The 26,431-nt window shown below is 34.5% G+C and overlaps 1 protein-coding gene across 1 annotated transcript in view; it reads left to right on the top strand.

Annotated features, from left to right (window-relative positions):
* CNTN5 (contactin 5) overlaps window positions 1-26,431 on the top strand; it is a 1,361,366-nt gene that overhangs the window by 913,456 nt on the left and 421,479 nt on the right. The gene's annotated exons all lie outside the window — the stretch shown is intronic.

Raw genomic sequence — 26,431 nt, 5'->3', positions numbered from 1 at the left:
AATTCTGCTCTAACCTTTACAATTTCTATTTTTCCTGCTTAGTATAGGCTATATTTGCTGTTTTTTCTCCAGTTCCTTTAGGTGTAAGATAAGCTTGTGTATTTGAGAACTGTCTAATTTTTTGAGAAGAACTTGTATTGCTATGTACTTCTGTCTTAGTACTGCCTTTGCTGTTTCCCAAAGGTTTTGAATAGCTAGTTTTTTCATTTGTTTCCACAAAATTTTTAAAATTCTTTTTTTATTTCCTGATTGACCCACTCGTTCTTTATAGGATGTGCTTTAGCCTCCAAGTGGTTGAGTTCCTTCCAAATCTCCTCTTGTGATTAGGTTCAAATTTCAAAGCATTGTGGTCTGAAATTATGCAGAGAATAATCCCAATCATTTGGTATCAGTTGAGACCTGATTTGTGACCCAGTATGTGATCCATTTTGGAGAATGTTCCATGTACCCATGAGAAGAATGTGCAGTTTGTTGCTTTTGAGTGGAATGCTCTGTGTATATCTGTGAAGCCCATCTGGTCCAGTAGGTCATTCAAAGCTCTTGTTTCCTCATTGATCCTCTGCTTAGGTGATTTGTCCATTGCTGTGAGTGGTGTTTTGGAGTACCCTCTTATTAATGTATTATTATCAATGTTCTCCTTTACTTTCATTATTAATTTATTTATATAATTGGCTGGTTCCATATTAGGAGCATAAATATTTATGATTGTTAGATTCTGTTGGATAAACATTTAAGTATGATATAGTGTCCTTCTTTATCCCTTACTATAGTCTTTGATTTATAATCTAATTTGTCCGATATGAAGATTGTTACCCTAGATTTCTTTTGAGGTTCATTAGCTTGATAAATAGTTCTCCACCCCTCATTTTCAATCTGGAAGTGACTTTAGGTTTAAAATGAGTCCTGTAGATAACACAAGGATGGGTCTTGATTTCTTTTTATTTTATTTTATTTTATTTTATTTTCCCAATCTGATAGCTGTGTCTTTGGCTTGGAGCATTTAGCCCATTTACATTCAGAGTAACTATTGAAAAATATGAATTTACTATCATTGTGTTACCTGTAAAGCCCCTGTTCCTGTATATTGTCTCTGTTCCTTTCTGGTCTATGTTACCTTTGTCTTTCTCTTCACTTACAGGATCCCTTTGAGTATCTCTTGTAGGGCTGCTTTAGTGGTCATAAGTTCTTTTAGTTTCTGTTTGATCTGGAAGCTCTTTATCTCTCCTTCCATTCTGAATGACAGTCTTCCTGGATAAAGTATTCTTGCCTACATGCTTTTCTCATTTAGCACCATGCCAGCCTTCTCTGGCCTGCCAGGTATCTGTGGATAGGTCTGCTGCCAGACTAATGTTTCTATCCCTGTAAATTAAGAACCTCCTGTCTCAAGCTGCACTCAGTATTTTCTCTTTATCTCTGAAATTTGCAAGCTTCACTATTATATGTTGAGGTGTTGATATATTTTTATTGATTTTGAAAGAAGTCTTCTCTATGCCTTGTACTCAAATACCTGTTTCCTTCCCCAGATAAGGGAAGTTCTCAGCTATGATTTGCTCAAATACACTTTCTCTCTCTCTCTCTCCTTCCTCAGAGACCCTAATAATTCTAATATTACTTCACTTTATGGTATTGCTATTCTCTGGAAGTTTCCCAATATGGTCAATTAATTATTTTTCTTTTCCTCGGCTTCATTCTTTTCCATCAACTTATCTTCTATGTCACTTACTCTCTCTTCTGCCTTATCTACCCTAGCTGTTAGAGCATCCAATTTAGGCTGCATCTCAGTTAAAGCACTTTTAATTTCAGCCTAATTAGAATTTATTTCTACACTAAGAGATTCTCCAGAGTGTCTTTCATACTTTTTTCAAGCCCAGTTAGTAACTTTGTAATTGTTACCCTGAATTCTAGCTCTGATATTTCACTTAAATCTATATCAATTAGATCTATGTCCAGAGAAGAATGGATGAACAAGAGAACAAAATGAAAAATGTCAACCACAACCCAAGCAAAATACATACTAAACAAATCCAAAGAGGTCAGAAACCAAAAAAGAAAAGAAAAAGGAAAGAAAAAAGAAGGGGTGGTCAGGAAAGAATATAATTTTCCAGATGGACAAAGCAGGGTAATCACTTTGTCCTGAGTGTATTTTGATCTGTTTTTTAGAAGATACTAAATCCCAAAATTGTAATGAAAGCAAAACTTACATATATACTAAAATAAAATTAGATACAGATAAAAGAAGCAAAAAATATAGACTATATCTATAAAATGTAAATATAAAAAATGAAAGTGAAAAAAAAGACTTAAAAACAAGGAGTAGATAAAATAAGGAACTAGTTGAAAAGAAAAAAAGAAATGGCAAAATTTAAACTGAAAGATAAATGAATCATGAGAAAAAAACCCTCAAAATCAAAGTTTTGCTATCCTGTGTGCTCCATAAACTTGGTGTTCGTGTGTTTTTCCTGCTGGACTTCTTAGAAGGAGGGCCCTGCTACACTTTGCAAGTTTTACCTGGGCAGAGTTGTATTGCCCTTGCCAGGGAGCTCTGCTCAGTGTAAGGTGCTTTTGGTTGCTCTATGTGACTATTGTTACCTAAAGACTTTTTGTACCTCTTTAGTGGATGAAAATAAAAATAGCCATGGTCCAATTCCCAGCTTCAGAGCTGAAAGATCATGGTCCCCTTTCTTCCATATACTCTCAGGGATAAGCATTTTTCCCGTTTGTGCCAAAGTATGCAGTTTCCTATGGTAAATACCTATATCAATCTTCCCAGGGGAAGATGGGAGGGTCCTGCATTTCTGCCCTCTGTAGGACCCTCACACAGAAAGGGGTCACCCAGTGGGGTGCATTCCCATGCTACCCCTTCCAGGAAAAGTTGAAGGGTCATCACTTTTTCCATTCTTTTCAAGACCCTCACAGGGAGAGCTGTCATCTGATTGAGTCACTGCTCCCAGTTTATGACAAACCAAGTTGAGAGACCGCTCCTGGGTTTGCTGACCCCAACCAGTTTCCCCAATACAATGCTTGAGAACTCCTCCATTCATTCTGTGCCTCAGGGGCTCCTGAGACTATACTATACCACCTATTATTCTGCTCTGCTTCAACACCTCAACACCTTTCAGACATGGAGGTCTCTCACTGGATCACATTTCCAAATGTTCTGATTTCATTCTCCAGGGCTATATCACCTTCCTGTAGCCAACTTACAGAGATTCTCTCCACCTGCTGATTATCTTCTGATATATTCCCTCAGATTCACTTCTCTCTGCTTCCTGCCTTGCAAAAAGTTGTCTCTTTTCTATTCATAGAATTGTAACAATTCATTTCCTACATCTTAGGTTGAATTTTTAGGTGTTCAGAATGATTTGATAGTTATCTAGCTAAATTCAAGGGACCAGATGAAACAAGGTCCCCTTGTTTCCCTCCCCACATGCATAATTTTGGCATAACATTTCTATCATTGAAAGAAGTTTGCTGATGCTTCTTTATAATTAGTTTCCTTCCCCAGTTCCCACTCTTGCCATTCACTGATCCTCTTTCTTTATTTCTTTCTTTTTTTAGTATTTTATTTATTTATTTGACAGAGAGAGATCACAAGTAGACGGAGCGGCAGGTAGAGAGAGAGATAGAGGGAAGCAGGCTCCCTGCTGAGCAGAGAGCCCGATGCAGGACTCGATCCCAGAACCCTGAGATCATGACCTGAGCCGAAGGTAGCAGTTAACCCACTGGGCCACCCAGGTGCCCCACTTATCTGCTTTCTGTCCTTAAGTTTTGTCTTCTCCAGACACTATTTTAAAGGATATCATCCAGCGTGTCATCTCTTGAGCTTGATTTCTGTTACTTAGCATAGTGTTTTTTAAGAATCATCCAATTACTGAGTCAGTAGTCATGTCCTCCTGAACGGTGAATAGTATTCCATTGTCTTAATGTACTACAGTTTATTTATCCACTCATTAGTTGATCATGGGCTGTTCTAAAATTTAGGTTATTATGAATAAATCTGCTGTGAGCATTGCAGTATAAATCTTTGAGTTAGAAATATATGTCTTTGTGTGATTTTTATTCATATTATTGGTGAATACATAATATTCATTTTCTCCATGAATATAACTTGATATTAGTATTTATATTTTTGTAGCTCTATGAAAATCTTGTTTCTACTCTTATCATATTACTATTACTTTATCATTGAAAAATTATCAATATTTTAATATTAGTATCTATTACCTATTGTTTTATTCCTTTGGGAATGCCATATACACTTTTTGTTTTCTGTAAATACAGACTATAGCACACATATTTTCTTCCTTTCAGAGTTAAAATTCCTTCAATCTTTATTTGGAAAAAAAAAAAGTAGAGGGTGACTAATGTTAATGCCATCAAAATGTCATACCAATAATGGTGACTATATTTCTCTTCTTTTTCTTTTCTCTCTCTCTCTCTCTCTTTTTTTTTTCCATTTTGGGTATAATTGACACACAGTGTTATATTAGTTTTAGGTGTAAACTGAATGATTTGACAAGGTTATACATTATGCTGTGTTCACCACAAGTATAGCTATCACCAGTCCCATTATATCACTATTACAATATCATCGACTATTCCTTGTGCTCTACTTTTTATTCCCATGACTTACTTGTTCAGTTACTGAAGGCCTCTCTCTCCCTCTCCCCTTTATTCATTTTTCCCTACTCCCATCCTCATTTCTACTGGCAACCATCATTTTGTTCTCTGTATTTATAGTTCTGATTTTGTATTTTGTTTATTCTTTTTTAAATATTTTATTTATGAATGGAATCATATGGTATTTTTCTTTCTCAGCCCGACTTATTTCATAAGTACATCCATGTTATCCCAAATAGCATGATCTCCTCATTTTTATAGCACTGTAATATTGCATTGGGTATATAAACCACATTTTCCTTATCCATTCATCTATTAATGGATGGATGCTTAGGTTGTTTCTATGTCTTGGCTCTTATAAATAATGTGCAATAAACATGGGGGTGCATATCTCCTTTTGAGTTGGTGTTTTCTTTTTCTCTGAGTAAATAATCAGTAGAGGAATTATTGGAACATGTGGTATTCCTATTTTTAATTTTTTGAGGAATGGCCATGTGGTTTTTCCACAGTGGTTGTACCAATTTAATTCCCACCAATAGTGCACAAGGCTTCTTTTTCCTTGACAACACTTATTGTTTCTTGTGTTTTTGATTTTAGCCATTTCAACAGGTGTGAGGTGAAATCTCATTGTGGTTTTGATTTGTATTTTCCTGATGAAGAGTGATATTGAGCACATTTTCATGAATCTGTTGGCAATCTGAGTATCTTTCTTGGAGAAATGTTTATTCATGTTCTCTGTGCATCCTTTTTTTTTTTTTTTTTCTTTTTAAGATTTATTTATTTGACAGAGAGAGAGAGCACAAGTAGGCAGGAGCAGCAGGCAGAGGGAAAAGCAGACTCTCTGCTGAGTAGAGAACTCAATGTGGGGTTTGATCCCATGACCTTGGGATTATGACCTAAGCCAAAGGCAGTCGCTTAACTGAATAAGCCACCCAGGGGACCCCTCCCCACACACCCTTTTAAAGATTCTTTGTGCATCTTAAAATCAGATTTTTTTTTGGTGTTAAGTTATATTAATTATTTATATATCCATTATTGGATATATCATTTCAAATATCTTCTCCTATTCAGTAGGTTGTCCTTTTGTTTTATTGGTTGTTTCCTCTGCTATACAGAAATTTTTTATTTTGATGTAGTCCCAATTGTATATATTTACGTTTTCATATCTAAAAAAAAAAAAAAAAAGTTTCTATCTCCAATGTCAGAGAAATTTCTGGGGTCTCTTTCCCATTCTCTTGATCTCTGTGTCTATTATTGTGAAAGGAACATAGTGTTTTGATTACTACAGCTTTGTAGTTTATCTTGAAATAGGAAATTGTGATACCTTCAGCTTTGTTCTTTTTCAGGATTGCTTTGGCTCTTTAGGGTTTTCTATGACTCCACACAAACCTTAGTGGTATTATTTGTTCTAGTTTTGTAAAAAATGCTGTTGGTATTTTGGTAGGGATTGCATTGAATCTGTAGATTGCTTTGGGTAGTATGGACATTTTAACAATATTAATTTTTCTAATCATGAGCATGGAATATCTCCCATTTGTTTGTGTCATCTTCAATTTCTTTCATCAGTATCTTATAATTTTCAGTATACAGATCTTTCACTCCTTTAGTTAAGTTTGTTCCTAAGTATTTTATTCTTTTTTTTTTAAGATTTTATTTATTTATTTGACAGAGAGAGAGAGATCATAAGTAGGCAGAGAGGCAGGCAGAGGGGGTGGGAAAGCAGGCTCCCCACTGAGCAGAGAGCCCAGTGCGGGGCTTGATCCCAGAACCCTGAGATCATGACCTGAGCCAAAGCAGAGGCTTAACCCACTGAGCCACCCAGGTGCCTCGGTATTTTATTATTTTTAATGCAAATCTAAATGGTGTGTGTGTGTGTGTGTGTGCGCGCATGCATGTTCACGTGTGTGTGTGTGTTTCTTTTCATTTCTCTTTCTGCAACTTCATTGTTAGTGTGTAGAAATGCTACCAACTTCTGGGTATTAATTTTGTATCTTGACACTTTACTGAATTCTCTTATTACTTCTAACAATGTGTGTGTGCGCACGCATGTGAAATTCTTGGGATTTTCTATCATGGCTCTATCATGTTATCATGTTCTCTGTGAATAGAGACAGTTTAATTTCTTCTTTACCAATATGGATGTCTCATTTCTTTTTCTTGCCTGATTGCTGTGGATAGAACTTCTAATACTATTTTGGATAAAAGTTGCAAGAGTGGATATCCTTATCTTGTTCCTGACCTTAGAGGAAAATCTCTCAGTTTTTCATCATTGAGGATGATGTTATCTGTGGGTTTTTCATAGATGTCCTTTATATGTTGAGGTATGTTTCTTTTAGACTTATTTTGTTGAAATATTTTTTTGTTGTTGAAAGTTTTTATCATGAATATATCAAATCTTGTAAATGCTTTTTCCACATTTAGTGAGATAATCATATTATTTTTATTCCTTGTTTTGTTGATGTGCTGTATGAAGTTGATTGATTTGTGAATATGAACCTCCTAGCATCCCTGGAATAATTCCCCCATGATTGTGGTGAATGATCTTCTAACATATTGCTATATGTGGTTTACCATTATTTTGTTGGTTTTACATTTATGTTCATCAGGGACATTGACCTATAGTTTTGTTTTGTTTTATAGTGCCTTTTATTTCAGTATCAGGGTAATGCTGGCCTCCTTGAATGTATTTGGAAGCTTTCCTTTCTCTTCTATTTTTTGGAAATAGAAGTTTACATGTAGAGTAAACATGTGAGTAGAGTAGAGTTTACCTGTGAATCCATTTGGCCCTGGACTTTATTTTTTGGTTGTTTTTTGATTACTGATTTAATTTCATTATTTGTAATCAGTCTATTCAGATGTTCTATTTCTTCCTGGTTCAGTTTTGGAAGATTGTATGTTTCTAGGAATGTATTCATTTCTTTTAGCTTGCCCAGTTTGTTGGTATGTAGTTTTTCATAGTATTCCCTTATAATCCCTGTATTTCTGCATAATTTTTAGTTCTCCTTTCTCATTTCTGATTTTATTTGTTTGGGTCCTTTTTCTTTTCCTCTTAATGAGTCTGGTAAGAGTTTGTCAATTGTGTTGAACTTTTAAGAGAACTAGGTTTTGGTTTCATTAATTTTTGTTTTAGTTTCTAGCAATTTATTTTTGTTCTGATTTTTATTATTTCCTTTCTTCTTACCTTGGGCTTTGGTAGTTCTTATTTTTCTAGTTCCTTTAAGCATAAGGTTATATTTTATTGTTTCTTGTGGTAGGCCTGTATTGCTATACACTTCCCTCTTATAACTGTTTTTGTTGTGTCCCGGAGATATTGGACCACTGTGTTTTCATTTTCATTTTTCTCCGTATATTTTTTGAATTTTCTTATTTGATTACTTCATTAACCCATTGGCTGTTTAGTATTATCTTACTTAATCTCCACATATTTGTACTTTCTTTTTCTGTTTTTTTTCTTGTGATCTATTTATAGTTTCATAATACTATTGTGGTTGGAAAGAATGCATGATATGATTTCAATCTTCTCATATCTACTGAGGCTTGATTTGTGGCCTAATATGTGATCTATTCTGTAGAATGTTCCGTGTATATGTGAAAAGAATGTGTATTCTGTAGTTTTTGGGTAGTGTATTCTGTATATATCTGTTACGTTCATCTGGTCCAATGTGTCAAGCAAAGACATTGTTTCCTTGATTTTCCATCTGGATGATCTATCCATTGTTATAATTCAAATGTTAAAATCCCTACTATTTTATTGTACTACCATCAATTTTTCTCTTTATGTCTATTACTATTTGCTTTATGTACTTAGGTGCTCCAGTATTAAGTGTGTAGATACTTACAATCGCTATGTCCTCTTATTGGATTGATCCCTTTATCATTATACAATGCCCTTTTTTGCCTCTTGTTATTGTCTGTTTTAAAGTCTATTTTGTCTGACATTAAGTATCGCTACACCATTTAAAAAAAAATTTCTATTTGTATAGTGAATATTTTTCCATCCCTTCACTTTCAGTTTGTATTTTAGGTCTGAGGTGAATCTCTTGTAGGCAGCATATAGAACGGCCTTGGGTTTTCTTAATCCATTCCACCAGTCTTTGTCTTTGGATTGGAACATTTAGGCCAATTACATTTAAAATAATTATTGATGGGTATATACTTACTGCCATTTAAAAAAATCTTCTGGTTATTTTTGCAATTCTTCTTTGTTCCTTTCTTCTTTTTTTGCTCTCTTTCTGTGATTGGTGAGTATATTAGTGTTTTGTTTGGCTTTTTCTCTCTTTATTTTTTGTGTATCTATTACAGGTTGTGAGTTTGTGGTTACCATGAGGTACATAGATAACATGCTAAGTAAATAGCACTCCATATTAATTTAATGGTCATTTAGGTTAAAAGAAAAAAAATAAAAAACTTTCTTCTTATTTTTCTTTCTCTTCCCTTTTTACTCCCTTCTCCACAATGCATGTTTGCTTGTTTTATGATGTTTTATATATGTTTTATATTTTATGTTTATGTTTGTTGATGTATGTTTCTTTTCTTATTTATTTATTTTTTATTTCTTTTCAGCATAACAGTATTCATTATTTTTTTACCACACCCAATGGTCCATGCAATCTGTGCCCTCTATAATACCCAACACCTGGTACCCCAACCTCCCACCTACCCGCCAATTCAAAACCCTCAGATTGTTTTTCAGAGTCCATAGTCTCTCATGGTTCACCTCCCCTTCCAATTTCCCCCAACTCCCTTCTCTTCTCTAACTCCCCATGTCCTCCGTGCTATTTGTTATGCTCCTCAAATAAGTGAAACCATATGATAATTGACTCTCTCTGCTTGACTGATTTCACTCAGCATAATCTCTTCCAGTCCCGTCCATGTTGCTACAAAAGTTGGGTATTCATCCTTTCTGATGGAGGCATCATACATACTCCATAGTGTATATGGACCACATCTTCCTCATCCATTTGTCCATTGAAGGGCATCTTGGTTCTTTCCATAGTTTGGCGACCATGGCCATTGCTGCTCTAAACATTGGGGTACAGATGGCCCTTCTTTTCACGACATCTGTATCTTTGGGGTAAATACCCAGGAGTGCAATGGCAGGGTCATAGAGAAGCTCTATATTTAATTTCTTGAGGAATCTCCACATTGTTTTCCAAAGAGGCTGCACCAACTTGCATTCCCACCAACAGTGTAAGAGGGTTCCCCTTTCTCCACATCCCCTCCAACACATGTTGTTTCCTGTCTTGCTAATTTTGGCCATTCTAACTGGTGAAAGGTGATATCTTAATGTGGTTTTAATTTGAATCTCCCTGATGGCTAGTGATTATGAACATTTTTTCATGTGTCTGGTAACCATTTGTATGTCTTCATTGGAGAAGTGTCTGTTCATATCTTCTGCCCATTTTTTATATGATTGTCTGTTTTGTGTGTGTTGAGTTTGAGGAGTTCATTATAGATCCTGGATATCAACCTTTTGTCTGTACTGTCATTTGCAAATATCTTCTCCCATTCCGTGGGTTGCCTCTTTGTTTTGTTGACTGTTTCCTTTGCTGTGCAGAAGCTTTTGATTTTGATGAAGACCCAAAAGTTTATTTTTGCTTTTGTTTCCTTTGCCTTTGGAGACATATCTTGAAAGAAGTTGCTGTGGATGATATCGAAGAGATTACTGCCTATGTTCTCCTCTAGGATTCTGAAGGATTTTTGTCTCATGCAATGTACAGAAATCAGTGGCTTTCTTATACACTAACAATGAAAATACCGAAAGGGAAATTAGATAATTGATTCCATTTACTATAGCACCAAAAATTATAAGATACCTGGGAATAACCTAACCAAAGAGGTAAAGGATCTGTACTCGAGGAACTACAGAACCCTCAAGAAAGAAATTGAAGAAGACACAAAAAGATGGAAGACCACTTCATGCTCTTGGATTGGAAGAATAAACATTGTTAAAATGTCTATACTGCCTAGAGCAATCTATACTTTTAATGCCATTCCAATCAAGATTCCACAAGTATTCTTCAAAGAGCTAGAGCAAATAATCCAAAAATTTGTATGGAATCAGAAGAGACCCCAAATCACTAAGGAAATGTTGAAAAACAAAAATAGAACTGGGGGCATCACATTACCTGATTTCAAGCTTTATTACAGAGCTGTGATCACCAATACAGCATGGTACTGGCATAAAAACAGACACATACACCAGTGTAACAGAGTAGAGAGCCCAAATGTGGACCCTCAACACTATGGTCAATTAATCTTCGACAAAACAGGAAAAAATATACGGTGGAAAAAAGACAGTCTCTTCTCTAAATGGCGCTGGGAAAACTGGCCAGCTATATGTAGAAGAATGAAACTTGACCATTCTCTTACACTGTACACAAAGATAAACTCAAAATGGATAAAAGACCTCAACGTGTTTATGTATGTTTTATGTTGTCATATTTTATATCTTTTTGTTTATAGTTTTCCTATGTCTAATTAATGGCCATTTATTTTTTCCTTAAAAAAGCCCTTTAACATTTCCTGTAAGTCTGGTTTAGTGGTGATAAAATCTTTTTTTTTTTTTTTTTTTTTTTTTTGTTTATCTGGAAAACACTCTGTCTCCTTCAAATTTGAATGATAACCCTTCCAGGTAGAATATTCTTGATTGAAGTTTTGTTTTTTCCCCAGCACTTTGAATATATCATGTCATTCTTATAATATCAGAAGAAAGTTTCTTCTGCTGGCAAATTTTCTGCATAAGAATCAGCTGATAGCTTCATAGGTTTTCCTTATAGATAACTTTTTGTTTCTCTCTCGCTGTTTTTGGATTCTTTATTTTTTTTTTTAACCGTTGACATATTGTTATGTGCTGTGCTATTGGTTCATCTTGTTTGGAACACTCTGCTATTGGACTTGGATGTTTATTAAGCTCACTAGGTTAGGAAAGTTTTCAGTTATTATTTCTTCAAATACATTTTCTACACCTTTTTCTTTCTTCTTCTTCTGGGACACTCTGTAATGCAAAGGTTCATTCACTTGATGTTGTCCAAGACATATCTTATTTTCTCTTCAATTATTAAATTATTTTCTCTTTTTGCTGTTTAGCTTTTTCGCTATTAGACTGTCTTTCAGATCACTGATACATTCTTCTGCATCCTCTAATTTACTGTTGATTCCCTCTAGTGTGTTTTTATTTCAGGATGATATTCTTCACCTATGATTGGTGATTTTTAATACTTTCTATCTCTATTAAATATCTCTCTCAGTTCTTCCATTCTTTCCTCCATCCCAATGAGTATCTTATGTTCATGAACTTAAATTATTTATCATATATATTGCTTATCTCTCTTTCATTTAATTCTTTCACTGTGTTTTTTTTTTTTTCTTGTTATTTCTTTTGGAACATATTCCTCTGTCTCTCCATTTTGCTCAACTTTCTGTGTTTGTAAGGTAAAATGGCTACTTCTCCTAAAGACGGAGTTGTCTTGTGTATGGTGACCCCTATGCAGATTCTGTGTGCTTAGTGACTTTTGCTGGCTGGTTAGAGCTGTGGCTCTATGTGCTAATTACTTTTTAAGATGTACCGTTTTATAAAAAGAATTTTTTTTAAAAGAAAATGATAATAAAGGAAAAGAATAAATTAAAAGAAGGAAGAAAAAAGAAAAAAAAAAGAAAAGAAGAAAGCAAGAAAGAAAAGAATAAAATCTAAAAAAGAAATAAAAATAAGAAGAATTTTTTAAAAAATAAAACAAAATTAAAAAGTAAAAAACAAACAAACAAACACAAAATGCTGGCTGGTTTTCTATACCCCAGCACCACAGGGTGCCTAGTGTAGGCTTGTGGAGTCTGGCCTCTCTGAAGTCATAAGCTCCATGTGATAAACAGACCCATCAGTTATGTCATAGGGGCTATCTGTCATGGCACTGGGACCTCCAGTTATGGAGTCCAAACCAGACTCTGCTCCAATCTGGGCTTTTAGGATGGAAGGGAAAGGAGGACTCCTGCAGTTCCTTGGCCCTTTTAAAGAACAGCTTTTCATCTGTGCGCCAGTGTGACCAAGGCTGTCAGCTTCAGGACCCTGAGATTGCTGAGGTCACAACTTCTCTGTGAGAAACAGACCTGCTTGTTATGAAGTCTGAACCTGCCCCTATGAAAGCCAGAATCTGTTGCACTCTGGGTGATTGAGGTGGAGCAGAAGAAAGAATTCTGTGGTTCTCCAGCCTCTATAAACCATAGCGTTTTTCTGTGCCCCATTATGGCAACTTGCTGAAGTTGCAGACTCACCAAGACCAGAACTGCCTGGCATGGTATCTGGACTCTGCTCTGCTTCTAAGGTGAACTGGGAATGAAAACCATGCTGTTTTCCAGCCCCTCTCACCTGGGGAGCATTCCTGCACCTTCTTGCACCTTGGCAGAATTCTTGTGCTGTTTCTTTCATATGCTACTCTTTTAAACTGCAGGGTTATTTTCTATGCTCAAGGATAGAAGGATCTATTACCACTCCCTCAGTACTATCTCTGGTTTGCAGCACTGGAGGTGAGGGTCACCTTTGTAACTGTCTCTGCCTCTCTCACCATTCTTTCTGTCTTTGGTTGTTTAGTATCTGTTCAGTCAGCCCTCAGTTCTTCTTCAGGAGGAACTGCTCCATTAAGAAATGAAATGTGTGGCTATCAGACACATGAAAAAATGTTCATAATCACTAGCCATCAGGGAGATTCAAATTAAAACCACATTGAGATATCACCTTACACCAGTTAGAATGGCCAAAATTAGCAAGACAGGAAACAACATGTGTTGGAGGGGATGTGGAGAAAGGGGAACCCTCTTCCACTGTTGGTGGGAATGCAAGTTGGTGCAGCCTCTTTGGAGAACAGTGTGGAGATTCCTCAAGAAATTAAAACTAGAACTTCCCTATGACCCTGCAATTGCACTCCTGGGTATTTACCCCAAAGATACAGATGTCGTGAAAAGAAGGGCCATCTGTACCCCAATGTTTAGAGCAGCAATGGCCATGGTCGCCAAACTATGGAAAGAACCAAGATGCCCTTCAATGGACAAATGGATGAGGAAGATGTGGTCCATATACACTATGGGGTATGATGCCTCCATCAGAAAGGATGAATACCCAACTTTTGTAGCAACATGGACGGGACTGGAAGAGATTATGCTGAGTGAAATCAGTCAAGCAGAGAGAGTCAATTATCATATGGTTTCACTTATTTGAGGAGCATAACAAATAGCATGGAGGACATGGGGAGTTAGAGAAGAGAAGGGAGTTGGGGGAAATTGGAAGGGGAGGTGAACCATGAGAGACTATGGACTCTGAAAAACAATCTGAGGGTTTTGAATTGGCGGGTAGGTGGGAGGTTGGGGTACCAGGTGTTGGGTATTATAGAGGGCACGGATTGCATGGAGCACTGGGTGTGGTAAAAAAATAATGAATACTGTTATGCCTAAAATAAATTAAAAAAAAAAAAGAAATGTAATGTGATGTATTCCATGGAGGAAGTGAGCTCAGAGTTTTCCTATGTCACCATCTTAAACTGGAACTCTCTTTTTCTTTATTTTATGTGACAAATCTTTGTCTTAACCCAAATAGTTTTGCTGTATCTATGCAGTCCTCTATACAGAATTATTTTAGTTTAACCAACTACGCATATTAGTTGGCATATGTTTCAACTTAAATACCAACTGACAATTGGTAAAAATTCCAATATATATCGGAAGACCATGCACATATGATACAAACTATCAAGAAATTATTGTTATAATTTATATAAACATTTTATAATTTATATAAACATTATATAATTTATATAAACATTTTCTAAATTATTATTGCCACTTTTATCCCTACTTCCAATCCTTTCAAAGAAGTAGAAGAAATATTAAAATATCAACATTTTTTTAAACAAAATGGCCAATAATCCATAGTGATATGTATATAATGTATTATATATATACACAAGTATGTGTGTGTGTATATATATATATATATGTTATTAATTCTTGAAAACAGAAACATTTATGTTACAAAAGGTTAAAAGGAAAGGAGAAAGTACATCCCCAATTCATATTTATCTTAACATACAGGAGATTAATAAATCAATAACAACATGATATTCTTTGGATTCTATAAAAATATGATCTGGAAACAAGTGTGTTGGAGCTAGCCTTTTTCAATAAGAATTCTATAAACAGATTAAGCTCTGTTTTCTCATTTCTTTCAAGGATGGTGCATAGGTAATAATATTCTAAATGAATAGAAAAGTTAATTCATTAGATGCAATACATGCCTTGTGACATTAGGGGTTAGATTTTTTTCAGTATGAAATATACTGGAATCATTGCATGCAAAATTATTTAGTCTTCAATGTTATTTTAATGACTGCATAGAATTCCCCCAAAATAATATTATTTATTTAACCTTGACCTTGATGTTTGATATTTAAGAGATTTATTGTTGTAAATAGTTGTGCAATGACATTAATAGATATTTGTGTACATTCTAAATTATTCCTTTATACTAAATTCCTAGACATTGGCATTTCCTTGTGAAAGAATCAGCAGTCATGGCCTTGATAAGTATAATCAAAATGCCTTCCAAAAAGAATGCAACAATATAAATTAGCCTCATATGGTCATCTCTGCACTAGTTGTGAAGCCCTGTTCTTAGTCCATTTGTTCTTTGTTTAACATTACCCTTTGCCAAACCTCTGAACTCCAAATTGTTAGACCTTGTTAGTCCTATGTAGAGGCGGCTGTGTGTGGAGCAGGAAGAACAGTTGTATTCTCTGGTTCCTCTTTCATCCTATCTTACTGGAATCCAGTTCTCTTTTACTTTTGGAAATGGCATTCACTGCCTTTCCCTCACATGTGTTCTGACTGCCCTTCTCTAGGTTCATTTTGTCCTTCCAACAAGAATAAAGATTTCCATTCCTCTATCAAATCTATTTCAAGGATAATACTTTGCAAAGTAGAAGGGCTCCAACTTCACAGCTCCAGCCTCTCTTCAATGTTCAGAAGGCACAGTCATTATTTTTACCTCCTGCTGAAGACGTTTAGAAGTGAAAAAAAAAAAATCTTTACCAAGGATGACAAAGAGCAGGGGATGCAGAAATGAACATCTGTCTGCCCATTGGCTGATTCACTAAAAATGAAACTAGCATGTTACCTAAGCAAATATCCGGTTGAGTTTTCTTTCAGATATTTCAGTTTGTGAAGTTCTAAAACTATATATAGTTTGCCTGTTTTTTTTTTCTTTTTTTCAGAGAGTTATAGGAAGTAGGGCAGCATTATCCAATTAATCCTCTGAGTGGCTTCACCTTTTTCTTTGCCTTTCTTCAAAAGGACACTGCCTGCTGTTAAGTGTTAAGCTGCAAGTAGCATTTTTGGACTTCATGAGAAGAAATCCAGACTCTCCCACAAAGAGTTATATGTGAACCTTATTAAAAAGCCCAAACAATATCAAATATCATAGTCTTCTATCTCTCTAGCCTGCTGATCTGTTGGCATCCCTGCCAGGGTCAAGGCACATGAAGGATAATAGTCTCTGGGGATCAAGCAGCCAGATGTGCCTAAGAAAGTAAAAGAAAGTTAAACCGAAAGCATCACTGTCATCTTTGTCTCACCATATAAATAAATTAAACAGCTTTGGAGAGAATGGAATCCCATTGTCTTAAATGTGGGTTTCTCCTTAAACATAGCACAGAGCATTGAAATGTCATAGAAATGTATTCTTTCATTAATGGTCAAACAATAGAAAGCATGCATAGAATGCTTCTATGAGAGGCACAGGACTAAGCTCATGCATAGATTAATCAAGTTAATACAATACACATAAAGAAGTTGTCATATTAGTTTTATTTGCAGATGAAAATACCAAGGGGAAAAAGGAAAAAAGATTCATTAGCTATTCTATGCTTTTCTAAAGTTTGTGTATTTAGGATAGACTTTTTAATTTTTTTAACGTCTTGTTAAGCATAATTCCTTAAGACCCATAAAAATATAATAAGACATGTGAATCTCATTAAAATATGCCCAAGTTTGATGGGGAGAAGACACGTCAGCTCTTAGGTGCTGCAGAGCCAAGATTGCTCTGCAAAGCCCGTCTGGAGGTTAGTGATATAAATGCTTTTTCTTGTGCTGTTCTTATATTTTGCAAAGAGGCATTAGGCTAACAAGCATTGAAAATGAGTGCCCTTAGACATGGCAGATCATTCATTGGAACCGTTCTTCCCCTCAGGGAAAATGAAAATCTGGAGAGAGAGAACTGGCTGACCTCGCCCAATTAACACAGTACTGATGCAGGCAAGAATGGCCAGCAGTGACAGAACTGTGCTTCAGGGATGTGTGTTCCTGGGCTGCGGTCCAGGTTATGTCAACAAGGATCATTCTGGGTGCCATTTCTCTAGTTCTATATTGGACACAAGAGAAAGAAGGGGAAAAGATAAGGGAAAACTATGGGAGATATATATAAGTATGTATGAGATATATATATATTATATATATATATAATATATATATATACTTAAGAACTTTGCTTCTCCCTCAGGATATGAGCTCTTTCTGAGCCTATGTGTGGCTGCAGCCTAAGGCTTGCTAAACAGGTCAGGAAAATGGGAAAATACTGCAGTAGCAGCACTGATTTTCCCATGGAAACTGATACTCCTAAATGTTACAACACTTCAGTTTGAAGTTTTACTAGTAGAAAGTCTTTAATCTAGAAATTGAACCATGCAGCAAAGAACTGTAGGTTTTAGCCTACATTAAAAATAAACATCATTATATTTTGTATCTTCCCTTGTGTTTAATAAAGACAATGAAAATTCCCCAAAACCTATTAAAGATGTAGCACCCTGCCTTCTGTTTTGGGATAATATTTATATCATGCAAGTGGATTCTAAAGTTTTTAAAGTAAATATTGTCTCTTTTTTCTAAGAATGAGATCCAATGAAAGAATAAAGAACCCAGATTTTGAATGATTTTGTGGAGAAGGCAGTGTAATTCGTGCTAATATAGTTTCTGTGCTAATGTTTAAGAGTTTCTAAATCTGCAGTTACATAGGCCATACACTTCCTGTATCAAGGAAGTGTTCATAGTTGTAATTATTCCCTGAGATTCTAGTTGCAACTATACTCGTGTCCCTTCTTCTCTGTCTGGTACAGAAAAATACCTATGTAATTGTATCAATCCTTAGTTTTAATTCTATAAAATTGAAATGACCACTAATATTATTACAAATAATAGAGAATGGTTAGCAAAATACCTGGCACATAGTGAGTGTTTATTATATTTAAAGGTACTACAACATGATATGACATGTATAAGAAAATTTCATTCTTTGGAGCAATCAGATTTCATATCTCCTTTGGGAATCAAGGCATATGATGGGAAGTGAAAGAAGATAGTAGTAGCCCTGAATTATTTTAAGTCAAGTCAGACAAAAGAAAATGGTTATTAATTTAATGCCAATTGAGTTGTGATAACTTTGAAATTTATATACTCATATATAGACTGGTCCTGAATCAAAAATCTTCTTTAGCTAGAAATATTCTAAATTAATAACATAATTTCACATATTTTCATTTAGTGAATGTTTTCTAGGCATCAAACATCAAGACATGTACTTCACTGAAGTCACTTCTTTTTAATCTTTATATAATATGAAAGACAGCATATCTCCATCTTTAAACAGGACAACAAAGACTGAGGAACATTCAGTACCTTGTTTAAGGTTACACAGAGAATAAGTGGTGAAGGCAACGTTTAAAAAATTAAAAACTAGAATTCTAACTGAAAGAAATTACTTGCTTTGTATCTGGATTAAAATATACATTATTTGACTCATTCTAGATTATTAGTTCTTATGATTGATCACTTTTGATAAACTCTAATGTTTGCGTAGCTTTTCCCAGAGTACACTATTATGAACTGATTTATCAACCATTCAGTGGTTCTACAATAACTTCTATAGTCTAAGAAACTATAAAAAAATATGGAAACTTGTAAGTCATGCTAACAAATGCCTTAAAACAATAATTTAATAATCTGGAAATTTCTCTAATTTAAGAAACCAAAATCTTTATAATATAAGAAACCGATTTCTTTATCCTCTACTTAGCTCAGATCTCATGTACTTTAATTATTAAAATTTTTTCTCCTCCTATGTCTACAATAAATTTGCATTTTGTTCTCATTACTTTGAATTAACTTATATGGATTTAATTTTTAATACATTTAAATAAACTCAGGAAATACATATTTCATTATTTAAAAATCAGGGAGACTTTAAATGATTGAGTAAAGGAAGTAAATTAAATGCATTATTTTGTATTTCACATATAACATATAGGTCTGTATGTTTGCAAGATTAATTATGCAAAATCAAACAACTATAAAACTCATGTGACTGAAATTTCTTCTACACCTTATATACTTTTATATGAAGAGAAAAATGATAATCTGATAATGTCCATATTGTGTCTTTGTGTTGATATATATTCAACCCAGTTTTTGACATATTTTTTATTTTGACAGTTTTCGGAAAGTGGTCTGAAACATTATCAAAATATTAAGATGTATTTGATTCATTAAATCAAAAGTAAATAATGTTCCTTATGGTTTTGTACTATGATATGATTGGGTCCTAATTCTAATTCAATTCAGCAAAACTTACTGAATACGTATTCTATATATGTACCTTATAGAACTAAAATCATGAAGGAGGTATTGTACTCTGCCTTTAAAAACAAAATGAAAACTGAAATTAAGGCAGCTAGTTTTCACCTATCATCTATTTACCTATCACCTATCTATCATCTCTATCTATCTATCATCATCTATCTATCTTTTATGAAATGAAATAAAAAGACATACAGTAATCACCAAATACCTCAAAGTTAGTTAATCAGGGTATATCACTATTAGATTAATCTAGGTCAGTGGTGCGCAAACAGGAATGATTTCCATCCCCATGGTATCGATAATATCTAAAGATATTTTTGATCATTATAACTGGTATAGGATCAGGGAGAGGTTATAAAATGCATTAGCACGTAGTGGGTAGAAGGTAGAGGCCAGGAATGCTGGTAAACATCCTACAATGTACAGTACTATCTTCCACAATTATCTGGCCATAAATGTCAGTAGTGCTGAAATTCAGAAACCTTGATCTAGATCATAGGAAGCTTATTGCATTAAGATATTTTATATAAGTGATAAGTTTATACAATATATACAGTTTAGTTTTTAGATCCTTAAAATATTAGTATTACTGGAGAGTACTCTCTGAAATAAAGATACTGAATAAATTAATGAACTACTATTTAATAGAAAAAAAGGAAAGGAAAGTTATAGGAGATGAACAAAGAAGAGTATGGGATTTCAAAGTTATTAAAATTGGAATGGCCCCATATAGGCCAGCACCCTAGTGTTCTCATAAAAATACTATTACATCATCTAATCATATAGTATTTATTTAGGCATAGTATTACAATGATGTCAACACACTTTCTTTTTTTCCCTGATACAATCATTGGTGGAAATATTGGTGTTGGAGAGTACTTGCCCATGCAAGCTATCATGCTGTGTTTTAAAACTGTGTTAATCTTATCTGAGGATTTCATCAGAGAGTTAATGAAATCAATATATTGTTGCCATTCTATAGTAAAGATCCACCACTAAAAAGTATGTGCTCTTTTCCCCAGGTAGATTAAGTATTCATTTCAACAGCATTTCTTTTTAATTAAAATAAAAGTTCAGGCTAAGTTAAAAGTAATAAGACAGAAAGTGTATAAAGATGCAAAATCCCAAAATGGTGGTCTGACAGCAAAAGAACTAATAAAAAAACAAGGATGACATGGTTTTTATTAGCAAGCATTCACCACAAACTTTGAATCAATAGTTTCCAGTAAAATAAACATAAGAAATAGAACTGTTCTTATAGGTTCTTATAATTCATCATTTAAATTGTTTCTTTCATTTCCTCTCCCACTTCCAACATTTGCAAAAACAACTAATATTTATATTGTTACTTCTTTAAATTCTATTTACTTTATACCGAATGAATTGGCACTATAAAATCCAGCCAACTGACTAGAATATTAATATTTGTGGTTTCATGTCCTTATCACATTATCTATCTTCTATCTATCCATCTATTATCTATCTATCACTTATCTATTATAAAATACATATATTCCCAAGGCTTCTGAGAAAACGTCCTCATAAATCACTTATTTTATTTATTACTTTATGAAGGTCAAAACTGTACTCAATATCTTAATTTCCAAAAGATTTATGTTATGATACAGAGTAGGAAACATTTTCACTACTGCATTCATTCTCTATTCACTCAACAATTAATTAATTGTGTGCCAGTCACTTTTCACAATACTGAACAGTATGGTGGTGAACAAAGTAGGTAAGGTTCCTGTCCAACGAAAACTCACATTGTGGTGCAGAGACAACAAATAAAATATAAAGATGGAGATGGAGTGACACAGAAAGAAAGGCAAAGATAAATTATTTGATAGAGCTGGTTTAGGTAAGCTGGTCAGGGATGACTGCCAAAGGGAGTCATTTGGACAGAGACATGAAAGAACTAGTGAGTACACAAGTATCTGGGAGAAGAATGTTTCAGACTAAAGTAAAAACAGCTCTCATATGTTAAGTTGAAAATTGACATCAAGGCCAGTGTGGCTAGGATGGATTGAAGAAAGGAAAGATGGTGCTAAGGTTGAAGAGATAGCAAGGGCAAATTCATGAAGGGCCTTATAGAATTTATAAAACTCTATTACCAAAGGTTAAAGAAATAATATAAGAAAACATCTGATATCACTAGTGATGAATTAACAAAACACTGCATTCATCATCAGAAAGAGATTTATAAACTACTTGCTAGGCACTGTAGTGAGTTGGAAACTATTTTAGATTACTAGACCAATGGTACGAGATAACACTTTGGGGCAATTTCAGATATCCCCAATGATATTTAATGGAAATATGACATACTTCTTAAAGTTTCTAAATATAAATTAATTTAAATAATTGTATTTCTTAAATAGATGCCATGTTTGTACAGTAAGCATATGACATAGCCCCACTTTAGATGATTATATAATCTGGCAGAGAAGATGATATATACACATAGAACAGAAAACAATGAGAGAACTTAACCAGCACTGATACAGGAGGAATGTGTTTTGTGGATTATAATTAAAGAGTAGGGAGACCATATAATTTATTTTATAATCAAACTGGAACATTTCTGCAAGTGAAAGGGGGAACAACTAATAATCTTGCTGGGCAAAATAGTGCAAATTTCACTGTTCAAAGTAAATCAAGACACAAGTTAGTGATATGTCTATAGAATTCCAGAAAAGGAGAGTTAATTGTAAATTAAAATGACTCCTGAAGTCTTCTTCAAGAAAATGATACCTGCACTTGGCTGTGTCTAGGATGTAACTAGGCCGAAGGAAATTGAGAATAAATTCTAGTCTAGGGAAATAACATTATAAGAGACATATCAATTTAACAATCACCGTAAGATGAAACTTTGATGATTGTGAAAAGTTACAGACAATACTGGATGGTTAAGGAACAGATGGGTTGAGGTATAGTAGTAGAACAGACTAATAGATTTGAAATATCGTGAAAGTCTTTTTTTTAATTTATTTTTTATTTTCAGCATAACAGTATTCATTATTTTTGCACCACACCCAGTGCTTCATCCAATCCCTGCCCTCTATAATACCCACCACCTGGTACCCCGACCTCCCACCCCCTGCCCCTTCAAAACCCTCAGATTGTTTTTCAGAGTCCATAGTCTCTCATAGTTCACCTCCCCTTCCAATTTCCCCCAACTCCCTTCTCCTCTCTAACTCCCCATGTCCTCCATGCTATTTGTTTTGCTCCTCAAATAAGTGAAACCATATGATAATTGACTCTCTCTGCTTGACTGATTTCACTCAGCATAATCTCTTCCAGTCCCGTCCATGTTGCTACAAAAGTTGGGTATTCATCCTTTCTGATGGAGGCATCATACTCCATAGTGTATATGGACCACATCTTCCTCATCCATTTGTCCATTGAAGGGCATCTTGGTTCTTTCCATAGTTTGGCGACCATGGCCATTGCTGCTCTAAACATTGGGGTACAGATGGCCCTTCTTTTCACGACATCTGTATCTTTGGGGTAAATACCCAGGAGTGCAATGGCAGGGTCATAGGGAAGTTCTAGTTTTAATTTCTTGAGGAATCTCCACACTGTTCTCCAAAGAGGCTGCACCAACTTGCATTCCCACCAACAGTGGAAGAGGGTTCCCCTTTCTCCACATCCCCTCCAACACATGTTGTTTCCTGTCTTGCTAATTTTGGCCATTCTAACTGGTGTAAGGTGATATCTCAATGTGGTTTTAATTTGAATCTCCCTGACGGCTAGTGAGGATGAATATTTTTTCATGTGTCTGATAGCCATTTGTATGTCTTTATTGGAGAAGTGTCTGTCTATATCTCCTGCCCATTTTTTGATATGATTGTCTTTTTTGTGTGTGTTGAGTTTGAGGAGTTCATTATAGATCCTGGATATCAACTTTTTGTCTGTACTGTCATTCAAGAGAGTTATTTAAAATCTATTGGTAGGCATATGACATAAATAGAGTAAAAATACTCTTAAACTCTAGTTTAGTGTGAGATGGGAATATTACAGAACAACATAGGGTATAAAATAAATAGATATTTTAATTCTACATAATCTATATCTTGCATGATAAATTGGAACAAGAATAGTATATGGGTATATCATTGGTATGCAAAGTCAAACCCCATTTTTTGCAGAAATATATTTTTAAGTAAGATTAAGTATTTTATAAGATTTTTAGAGTGACTGCCAGATTTATTCTGCAAAGAGGGTAAACATAAAATTACACACTTACACACACACACACACACATATATATATATTACATTTTATGTAAAAATAAGCACTTATGAATACTTCTATATTACTAAAATTATCTTAGCACTTTTTATGAACTTCCCCCAATTTTCTAAACTAAGTATTATAATTATTTTATAGATGAATAAACAGAGCTGAAGAAGTCAGGTAATTAGCAAATACCACACAGCTGTTTAGGTGATGGTGAAAATATTCAAACACATTTTTGCATGGTATGAAGTCCATGACTTTTCTATGGTGCCACATTACCTTACATGTGCTCACTGAATTGAGTCTCACATGGCTCACAGAGGTCCCAGTTAAAACAAGGAGCTTGGTACTTACTAACATATCTCATTTATTCTGCTATGATCAGTGTTAGTACTACTTATATTATAAACTTTTCCTTCTTAAAAATAAGAATTGAGTACTTGAATTTTAAAAAAAAAATCATTCTTCCTTCTCTACCCATTTTCTACTTGATGTATCTTGGTATTTCTTTTTTTGTTGTTGTTGTTGTTTTTTAATTTAAATTCCAGTTAACATACAGTGTAATATTAGTTCCAGGTGTAAAGTATAGTGATTCAACACTTCCATACAACACTTGTGCTCATAAGAACGAGTGCACTCTTTAATTCCCATCACCTATTTTACCCATTCTCCACTCCATAACCATCACTTTGTTCTATGTATTTTAAAGTCTGTTTCTTGATTTCTCTTTTTTCCTTTTGCCCATTTGTTTTAGTTTTTAAATTCTATATATGAGTGAAATCAGATGATATTTGTCTTTCTCTGACTGACTTATTTCACTTAGAATTATACCCTCTAGCTCCATCCATGTTTTTGCAAATGGCAAGATTTCATTCTTTTTAATGGCTGAGTAATATCCCATTATGCATGCGTGTGTACACACACACACACACACACACACACACACACACCATTTCTATTTTATCCAGTCATCAGTAAATGGATGCTATATGGGTTGTTTCCATAATTTGGCTGTTGTAGATAATGCTGCTATAAACATTGGGGTACATATATTCCTTTGAATTAGTGGTTTCATATTCTTTGGGTAAATACATAGTAGTTCAATTGTGGGGTCATAGAGTAGTTCTATTTTTAACTTCTTGAGAAATCTCAGTACTGTTTTCCACAATGCTTGCGGCATTTTGCATTCCCAGCAACAGTACAAGACCATTCTGTTTTCTCCACACTTTCACCAGCACCTATTGTTTCTTGTATTTTTGATTCTAACCATTCTGACAAATGTTGCTTTTCTTTTCCCTGATAATGAAGAATGTTGAGCATCTTTTCCTGTGTCCTTTAGCCAGATATATGTCTTTGAAAAAATGCCTGTTCATGTCTTCTGCCCATTTTTAATTGGATTATTTGTTTTGGGCTGTTGAATTTTATAAGTTCTTTATATATTTTGGGTACTAACCTTTCAACAGATACATCATTTGCAAATATCTTCTCCATTCCATAGGATGTCTTTTAGTTTTGTTGACTGTTTCCTTCACTGTGCAGAAGCCCTTTATCTTGATGGAATCCCAATAGTTTATTTTTGGTTTCATTTTCCTTGCCTCTGGAGACATAACTAGAAAAATGTTGCTATAGTCAATGTCAGAGAAATTACTGTCTGTGTTCTTCTCTAGAATTTTAATTGTTTCCTGCCTCACATTTAGATCTTTAATTCATTTAGAATTTATTTTTGCATATGGTGTAAGAGTGGTCCAGTTTCATTCTTTTGTATGTTGCTGTCCAGTTTTCCCAGTGCCATTTTTTTAAAAGACTGTTTCTTTCCCATTGGATATTCTTTCCTGCTTTTTCAGAGATTACTTTACCATAAAGTTGTGGGTCTATTTCTGTGTTTTCTATTCTGTTCTATAGACCCATGTGTCTATTTTTGTGCCAGTGCCATAATGTTTTGCTCACCATAGCTTTGCAATATAACTTGAAGTCTATAATTGTGATTCCTCTAGCTTTGCTTTTCTTTGTCAAAATTGCTTTGGCTATTCAGGATCTTCTGTGGTTCCATACAAATTTTAGGATTGTTCTATCTGTATGAAAAATACTGTTGATATTTTGATGAGGATTGCTTTAAATATATAGACTTCTTTGGATGCATACACATTTTAACAATATTTGTTCCCCCAATCCATGAGTGTGGGATGTTTTCCATTTTTTGTGTCCTTTTCAATTTTTTTAATCAGTGTTTTACAGTTTTCAAAGTACAGGTCTTTCATCTCTTTGGTTAGGTTTAATCCTAAGTATCTTATGGCTGTGGGTGCAATTATAACTAGGAGTGATTCTTTGATTTCTCTTTCTGCTGCTTCATTATTGCTGTACTATAATGCAACAGATTTCTGTACTTTTTGTTGTCTGAATATTGTAGCTAGGACTTCCAGTACTATGCTAAATAACAGTGGTGAGAGTGGACATTCCTGTCTTTTTCCTGACCACAGAGGAAAAGCTTTCAGTTTTTCTCCATTGAGCATGATATTAGCTGTTGGTTTTTCATAAGTGACCTTCATTTTATTGAGAAATGTTCCCTCTTAAACCTGCTTTGTTGAAGGTTTTTATCATGAGTGGATGTTGTACTTTACCAAATGCTTTTTCTGCCTCTATTGAGAGGATCATATGGTTCTTGTACTTTCTTGATTAATGTGGTGTATCACATTGATGGATTTGTGAATATTGAGCTAAACTTGCAACTCAGGAATAAGTCCCACTTGATCGTGGTGAATGATTTTTTAAATGTATTGTTGGATTAGGTTTTCTCATACTTTATTGAAGATATTTCTTGAGTTCCATTTAAGCAGTTTGTGTGCAGTCGCAAGTTTCTTCAGGTGATCCTCATAAATCACTTAGTTTTACTTTTAACAGT

This window comes from Mustela lutreola, chromosome 1 (genome assembly GCF_030435805.1).
Source record: "Mustela lutreola isolate mMusLut2 chromosome 1, mMusLut2.pri, whole genome shotgun sequence".
In the NCBI taxonomy this organism is placed as follows: Eukaryota; Metazoa; Chordata; class Mammalia; order Carnivora; family Mustelidae; genus Mustela; species Mustela lutreola.
The sequence above is the reverse complement of the archived record's forward strand: the minus strand, read 5'-3'. Positions and strand labels throughout refer to the sequence as shown.